Source organism: Lygodium microphyllum, unplaced genomic scaffold, assembly GCF_053477565.2.
Source record: "Lygodium microphyllum isolate KBCC unplaced genomic scaffold, Lygodium_microphyllum_v1.1.10 scaffold_64, whole genome shotgun sequence".
Lineage (NCBI taxonomy): Eukaryota > Viridiplantae > Streptophyta > Polypodiopsida > Schizaeales > Lygodiaceae > Lygodium > Lygodium microphyllum.
The window spans coordinates 208,559-217,419 of NW_028229547.1; positions in this window are offsets into that span (position 1 = coordinate 208,559).

Below are 8,861 nucleotides of genomic sequence, written 5' to 3' on the forward strand. Positions count from 1 at the left end.
CGGGATGTTGTTATTGATAACGAGATGGGACCTGGTCGCTTGTGGGGAATGTTATCAGACCACAAGTTATATGGCAGGCGATGGTTGATATGGGTAATGCGAAGAGGGGCTGAGACCCATCTACCACTATTATCCTGGACCCATAGGTTGATCAGACGACATGTTATGTGTACGCCTCTTGTTATATATGTAGGATGTATGGGTCACAACTTGATGCATTTAGTTTAGGGCTAAAAGCCCTATTTTTTCCCTTGGAATGGAGCATATTTTTGCATATCTAACTTCTTCCAAGGAGGGATCTATATGAGCTGGTTTGCTTGATCTCTTTAGGCCAAGAGGGCCAGTTGTTTTAAGGTTTTAATGATCTATTTCCTTAGGCCAAGAGGGCCAGTTAGTTTTGTCGTGTCATGTTTGATTTCTGCAGGCCAAGAGGGCCAATAATTTGCAGTGAAATGTGCTATTTCTTTAGGCCAAGAGGGCCCCATGTCTGTTTGGTGCATATACAATTAATGGTTTTTTGTTGTAGTGATTGCATATATAGGTTGACGAAGTCGCTGGAGGGAGCCGTTGCTACGAAGGAGCTTCTTGTGGCCATTCCAGGTGGTTTCATCCCCTTTCCGAGTCTTTTTCCTTAAGCAATTAATGATATATAGGTGTGTAAGGGTTACTTTCTTTTGTTTGTTGGGGACCGGCAATTGAGGCATGAAGTCCCAAGTTTAGGCTCTATATTTTGGGGGAGGTCTGAGTAGTCATTGCCTCCTACAAATGCATTGTTAGGCATTGAAAAACCAGTTTTAGAAGGCAATTCTAGTGACCTTGTTCTACTGACCTGCTAGGCGACTATTCTAGGAGTTCCTATTAGTTGTGAGGCAGTTAGAGAAGCCTACTAAAATAATGATGGAAAGAGGCAAAACCCTAAATATCTGAAAGACAATATATGAATATACAGAGGTGTGTAAAAAGGGGTTCTAACCCCTATAAAAATTTAAAAAAATCCTTGAGCTGTTGTTTATCGCCTTGCGAAGGCCTGGTAGGTTCTTGGGGACGAGACAAGACCCTAGGCCGATGCCTTTGTCTTTTGATAGGTGGCATCTAGCTGAAAAACAAAGAATACAAGAAGGTTGGAGAAATAAAAGTGAGCGTGAGAAGAGGATTCAGTGTCGCCTTGCGAGGGCTTGGTAGGTTCTTGGGTACCGAGACAGGACTTGAGGCCGATGCCTTGCTCTCCTTGGGTCACTATGCTCAGCTTCCTCCTTTATGCATGCCCGAGTATGGAAAATAAGAGGCTAACAGATCCCATGTGCTAAAAGATAATATTTGCTGATCATGCTATAGGAGTTCTTGCCTAGTAGAAGCTCCTAGTTGAGTTGTCCTTAGTTAGGTAGGTAGTTCAGACCATGACCTAGGATGACCTCTTTGATGATTCTTTTTAGCTTGGCTGTGTTGGAGGAGTTGGTTAGTGACTAGCTTTAGAATTTCTGTCAGATTATGCTAGGCCTACTCCTTGTGGAATTATGCCTTGGTTTTGAGAGGGGGTAGGGTGAGAGCTGTGATGTGTTTTGTTGTGTATCTATTTTGTATCAGCTTGATGCTCTTTGTGGTTGTGTTTATGTGCAGATCTGTTCGTGGGATTCGACAGGCTAAGTTGCCCTATCCTATGGTTGCCAATGTTAGATGATTTTTGATGCTGAGAAGTGCTTAAAAATAGCCAAAATTTGCAAATTTTAGGGGAAAAATAGACTTCGTTGAAGGCGGCGATTGCAGTCAGTATGATTTTAAGCGATAGTGCCTGAAAGTGCTTAAAAGACCCACTCAACGGCAGTTGGTGAATTTTCATAATTTTTTGGCATGTCAAACGAGACCCTGGGAGATGCACGATAGTGGAGGACTTCAAGACGCAGACGCTTTACAGACCAAGAATTGGACACCGGACGCGGAAGAGGGAGTACCTAGGAGGCCAAGGCCAAGGCCAAGTGTGAATAGGACTTAAGAGAGTCCAAAGGGCATGACTTTTGGGGGCTCCCCCACTAAAAAAACACCGAGTTTGATGGGGGGCACCATTTTTTTCGACCGTGCAGAAAGAAGGCGACATACACAACCCCCCCAACTGACCGGATGCCTTGCCTACATTCAATCTTCACTCCCTGTCGCTCCAGACCGTGTGTGGAATGGCTGCCTGGTTGTGGAGATAGAAAACCAGTACTTCTCTCTCTTCTTTCTCTCTCGTGCATAGAGGCACTTCATGTGGCAAGAATCAAGAAGAGAATCGGGTGATGGATGCTTGTCCGGGAGGCATCAGATTGTTCCAAGAGGCTGAGGAGGCTGAAGGCTGAAGATCTATGCTAAAATCCATGGCTATTTGGTCGATAAATAGTCCCAATTAAATATTCAAAAAACCTAAAACATGCAAAAAAGGCGGTATGCTCTATTTTATGAAAGAATTTTGCTTGTTTTTTATCGTTCATGGTCTAAATGGTGTGCACATGGGCTAAAATTTTATTTGAATATTCCTTGCATTATGTTTGAGGACTACAATCACTATTATGTAGAACTCGTATTGATTTATAACAATTCTAAATTTTCAAAACCCGAAAAACCACTAATTTTGATGAAAATTGATAGTTTCTTGGATTTTGAGGGGGGAAAAATGAGTGGACATGGGATAAAATAAGGAAAAATGCTAATTTCAATTCAAATGATCAATCATCATAAAAAAACCAAAAAATACCTATTTTCTATTAAAAATAAATAGAAAAAATAGAAGAAAATGGAAAAAAATGGGTTTCTTGCTTTGAAAAAATTAGAAAAATAAGATCTATGTATGTGAATGTCTGATAGGGCTGAAGCATGAGGTTAGGCCTTAGTTTGGCCTTTGTCCTTTGTGTTAAAGTGCGTATTTGTTGCTTTTACTTACAAAAAATGACATAAAAACTCTCTACACCTATTCAATGTGGCAAAATTTAAACGGCGAGGGGGAGGATGATGTTATACAATAGTTTAAACCCTGAAATAATAAAAATTCTGATTTTTCTTTTTATGCATAACATTTAGGATGCGGTTTGTCTTGAAATAATGGATTATAATGGATCTAGCAGCACGAGGTTTGCATTGGTGCTGGGTTCTTACAATGTAGCATTGCATATTAGCAAAAATCCATTAAAAGGTATGTTTTTGCACAGCACATAGGCTAATTTTATACCCTAATAATTTGTGCACAGTAAAGTATCCACCATTGCATGAATCATATACAAATGGTATCTATTCCTAGCATGCATGGTAATTGGTTGAAGTATAAATGACCCACGCTGGAGAGAGTAAGGCACCCAAGCTGTAGGTCTAGACTATGGGTCCAAGGGGACAAATAAGTGAGGACTGGTACATTCCTGGAACGATATAATATTGGTACCAAGAGCGGAGTTTGTTTTGTATGTGTTATGTGTGTTAGCGATGCATCAAGGGGCCAATCCCCAAGGCGTAGGAGGGTTGCAGTGGGGCCATGACAATCAACCAAGGGGTGCCTCCTATGTTGTTCTACGTGGTGAATTATACCAAAATGTGTAGGGTCTCCCTTTGACGAGTCTGAGAAGGTTAAGGGTTGGACTAGAAAACACGATACAAATGCAAAATGTATGTAAGACGATAGGACAACGTGTCCTATATAGACGCTCTTAACTGTGAGGCCCTAGGATTTTCTTGTGCATGCCAGAGGTCCGACTAGTGCTATAGCTAGTGCCGGCCCATTTTAGGTCCCATCAAGAAGCTATAAATATGTGTGAACTACAAAAAGCTTAATATCTCCATAATCCCAGATCCCTTTCCCATCCCATTTTTGGATACTATATTGGATGAAGCGGACAATGGAAATAATTGGATCTCTAGAAGGACCAATGGAAATGATAAACTCTCTAGAGCTGGCCTTTTGAGGTTATTATGAGCTAGTTATATTACTATACTCTCTTTAGGGTGCTACAATGAGTGGTACTCCCAATGGAGCAACCTACTATCCTAAAGAAAGCTCATCAAGAAATTGTTGATAGCCACTTTGATGAAGTAAGAATCTAAAAACTCTAGCAAGCTGGCTTGTGGTGGTTGACCATGCATAATGATGTTGGCAAGTGGGTCTAGCACTATGGTTCCTGCCAAAGGTTGGGTTAGCTTGGAGTCAGAGACCATTGGCCACTCGGAGCAATCCTACCTTTGGAACCCTTCTAGAAATGGAGACTAAACTTCATTGGCTTGATTTCTCTAGTTGTTGCTTACATAAAAAACAAGTATATCCTGATGGCAATAGATTATTGCACAAAATGGGTAGAAGCATGGGCTTTACCAGACATCACCACCAAATCAGTTGATAAATGTTTATTCTGGGATATCTTCATTAGATATGGAACTCCAATTGAATTGGTCAGTGACAAAGGTACGCATTTTGTCAATAAGATCATCAAAGACCTCATCTTGCTTTTTCTCATTATACATAAAAAGTCTTCTTATTATTCACAAGTTGATGGCTAGCAACATCAACAAATAAAGTCTTATGTAAAATTTTTACTAAGTTGGTAGATCAAAATAGAAAAGGTTGGGATACTAAAGCTCTCCATAGCACTATGGGCCTTTCAAATTTCCTTCAAGGTCATTACTACTGGCATGACCTCATACAAATTAGCATTTAGTCTAGAAGTGCAAGTTTTTGACTCGCAGTACAAGATTAACTCATTCTGGAGAAATCACTTCCATTCTAGATGAAGTCTGTTGCCCAACTAGAAGAAGATTGAATTTGCAACACCTATATTTTATTCAAAAGTCCAAGCTCGATAAAAGCACCAAGTGGGCTGATTGTCCGAAAAACCACTATTCTAGAAGGGCCAAATTATTGTGGTCTTTAAGACTTAGATGGGCAAGCTCAAATTCCAATGGAGCAATCCTTTTTGGGTCTTTCATTATTCCGCCACTAACTCCTTTCGTTTGGTTGATTTACAGAGTAAGTTGTTAATGAAGCCTATTAATGGATACTAGTTATATCACTATCATGTAAAAGGCTTCCAGTGCCCATTCCCTACCAAATTAGATTCCCTTAGCACTTCTTTGCAATTGAATTTTGGATTCTCTTCCCCATTGGTTGCCAATTGACTGGCTATTAGAAGTCTACTCTTGCTAATGTTGTATTCATTTACGAAGCCCACTCATTAGCTCATACCCCCAATGGTTCCATGGTATCTTGAAAAACTCACTCTAACCATGTCTAGTTATGGCCTATTTTGCTAATGTGGTGCATATGCATTGGCCACAGTCCTTTCGCATTAGTCACACAGTCTTTTAAGAAAGATTTTCCTTTTCAACACCCTTATTTCTCGCCCAACACTTATATGTAAACCTACTTTCACTTCTTTTGCTTTCTCTATGTCTTGCTCTTCTTTGATCTTCCTACCATGGAATCCTTCTAGCTCACCATGAGGAGGTTTCACCCATAAACCCTGAGGCTCTTATAGATGTCACTGGGACTAGAAATCCAAAAGGATGCCTCCAAAATTCTCTCAATGGGTTATGATAGCTTAAGGCAACTAGAAGGTTGCATTCCCAAAGTCCACGTGACTATTGCTAATGTGGAATGCATTTTGGACTTTAGGGTAATTAGGTTTGCAGGGTAGCCAAGCTATCAAGTATTATTAGGAAGGCCATGGATCTTGCAATCTAACTATCAAGTTGATATACCCGTTGGTCATCTGATTTTTGGCAAAGGTGTGAGATGCATAATAGTGGATGCATATCTTAAATCTCCTCAAAGTGAGAGAGTACTCTTATCTTCAATAGAATTAGATGCATTAGAGGATCCTTCTAGCAGTGAGACTTCATGATGAATCAAGAGAGGGGTCCACTAGAGAGGATGTCTATGGATCTTGCAATCTAACTATCAAGTTGATATACCCACTGGTTGTTTGATTTTTGGCAGAGGTGTGAGATGCATAATAGTGGATGCATATCTTAAATCCCCTCAAAGAAAGAGAGTACCCTTATCTTCAATAGAATTAGATGCATTCGAGGATCCTTCTACCAGTGAGACTTCATGATGAATCAAGAGAGGGGTCCACTATAGAAGATGTCTACCAAGTGACTGTGAATTAGTCGATAAAAGCTCAAGCTAGAATCACAGGCGTAAATGTGATTGAGCTAGATCTTGATATGTTGAATGAGCCATGGCCGATTAAATTAGGATTTATGCTTAATCTGGAAGAGAGAAAGGACTATGTGTCATTGATCTAAGAATTTTGTGATATTTTTGCCTTGAGCTATGATGAGCTTAGGGGTATTCCTTCTACTCTAGCTGTGCATACTATTCCCTTGAAGAAGGATAGTCATCTTTTTTTATAAAAAGTGAGGTGTATGCCTTTTGAGCTAAGGAAAAAACTATTGAAGAGCTACAAAAATTGTGTAAGGTTGGCCTAATATTTCCTATACAGCACACGGAGTGGTGTTCACTAGTAGCTATCAAGAAAAAGTAGAATAATCAAATTTTAGTTTTCATATATTTTAGGAAGTTCAATAAATATAAAATCAAAGATTTCTATTTGTTGTGCCATTCATTGATCTAATTCTATATTAGTTAATGAGTAGGAATATCTATTCGTTTATGGATTGCTTCACTGGTTATAACCAAATGTCTATTGCAGAGAAAGATAAATTGATAAGGACATTTACCACTGTATTTGGTATCTTTGCATATCATGTTATGGCTTTTGGATTATGCAATGATCCAAGGTCTTGGTAATGTATGACTGATAAAACTTTCAATCATATTTTCCTAGAAGAGTTGAAAGTTTTTAATGATGACCTAGGGATAGCGACTACAAGGGAGAGACAGTTGATTATTTTGAGAAAATATTTTGAGTGGTGCAAGTAGTTCTACATTACTATACCCAGCGCCAAGGATCTTCTTAAACTATTTATACACTCTTGGAGATCTCTTGATAGGTGTTGAGGGCTAAAATGACTTGATTTTTGGCAGATTTTTGTTGTTTTTAAGGACTAAATGGTTGATTTTTTATGGATTTTGTACATTTATTGGTTGGTTTGGAAGTGTTTGGGAGTGTTTTGGATGAGTTTGATTAGGTTTGAGAAGGTCATGATGATTTATAGTGAAGATATGATGTTCCACATGTTCTGTTGATGTCATGATAGTGTCTAATTGGGTCTAATTAAGTCTGTTGAGCTTCTATTTTGCTCTATTTTCTTCTGTATGAGAGGTTGGAATTATAATTGATAAAGTTTGAGTGTGCTTGGAAGCTTATTATTTGATTCTTGATGGTTTTGAATGATTTTACTTGAGCTAAAGGCTTTTTTATGACCTTCTGTATGGTATTGTAGACCTTTTGTTGAGCTTTTGTAGAGCCTTTGTTTCTATTCTGTTCTATTCTATTTTGTATGCCTCTGTAAGTGTTATAGAGGATGTATGTGTATCTTGGAGAAGTTTTGTAACCTTGGGAAGAGATTAATACAAGTTCAAAATAGCTCAAAGAAGTGAAAGAAGTAGCTACTGAAGACTCATAGTAAAGAATAAAGTGACAATGGCACTATTGAGCTACGAAGGGATGTTATAGTGGCTCTAGTGACCTTTCATATCAGACTCTTAGAGTGTGTGAGTGAGAGATAGCCAAATCTATGCAAAACAATGTATTTATGAGTGAGAGATAGTGAGAGAAAGCTATGAAATCTTTGAAGAAGAATACTATGTGATGATTTCCATTCAAAGTGGTGTATTCTCTTGTGTTTTTGTGGTCTCTTGATTAATTCTATGAAGAATATGAAGAGTATATTTGTTCAAGTCAAAGATGTGGGAGAATTGTTTCTATAAAGTTGTGTGAAGACTTGAGCCTCCTCTTATGCTAGGAATGGTATACCCACTAAATGCAGTCCTTGAGATAGTTCCCTACCCGTACCCTCAGATGCAAACAATGCCACAGTACAATGCACCAAATCCAAAGTGACCACACACAATAGTACCTCAAATGATGGTTCAACAACAACAATAGTGGCCTCAAATAGTTTCCCCGATATGGCGACTCAACAAAAACAAAGGAACCCTACCAAACTGGAATCAATAACCCCTAGTCTCAATAGGAGCTCTGAATCAGAATCAAAATAGAGGACCCTCTAGATCAACCCAACCAGTCTATGCGGTGATTATAGAGGCTTCCCCAAACCCTACTTCAAGTACTCCAGGAGGTGAAAATCTAAAGGACTACATGTCCAATTCAATTACAAGCATCAAGGAGTTGATGGATGTGATTACAGAACAACTGCAAAATGCTGAAGGTGAATACCACCAACATATCAAGTCTTGCAAGAGATGGAAGAGATGCGATGCAATCTAATATATGGTGTGAAAAGTTTCATCAAGTGGGACATTGAGCCATTGAATGTACCTAAAAACCAACCATCCCTAGAGCTTTCTATTTGTATTGTTTAAGGAAGAACCATACAGAGAATATTTTCTCTCTCAAGGAGATGCATGAAAGAAGGAAGAAAGATGAAAAAGTAAGATTCAACTTGAAATCCAAGATGACAACTCATGATACAGGATCCAAGCCTAGAGATTTTGGTTGTAATTTTGTCCCAAGGATGTTTCTCTCTCAAAGTTATAGAGAACAACAATTTGGCAATGGCCATAGATAAAAAGTGGAGTATTACAAATGTGGAGAAAAATGATATATCTCACCAAACTGTTAAAACCCTAGAAGATCCATAGACTACAAACCCTTCTGTAGCAAATACAAGGGAGAAGGCCACACTGCAAAGACTATCCAAGTCTAGCTCCTATGAAAGCTACCCCTAATATCCAACAAAAGACTCAAGAACTTGTCTCCAAT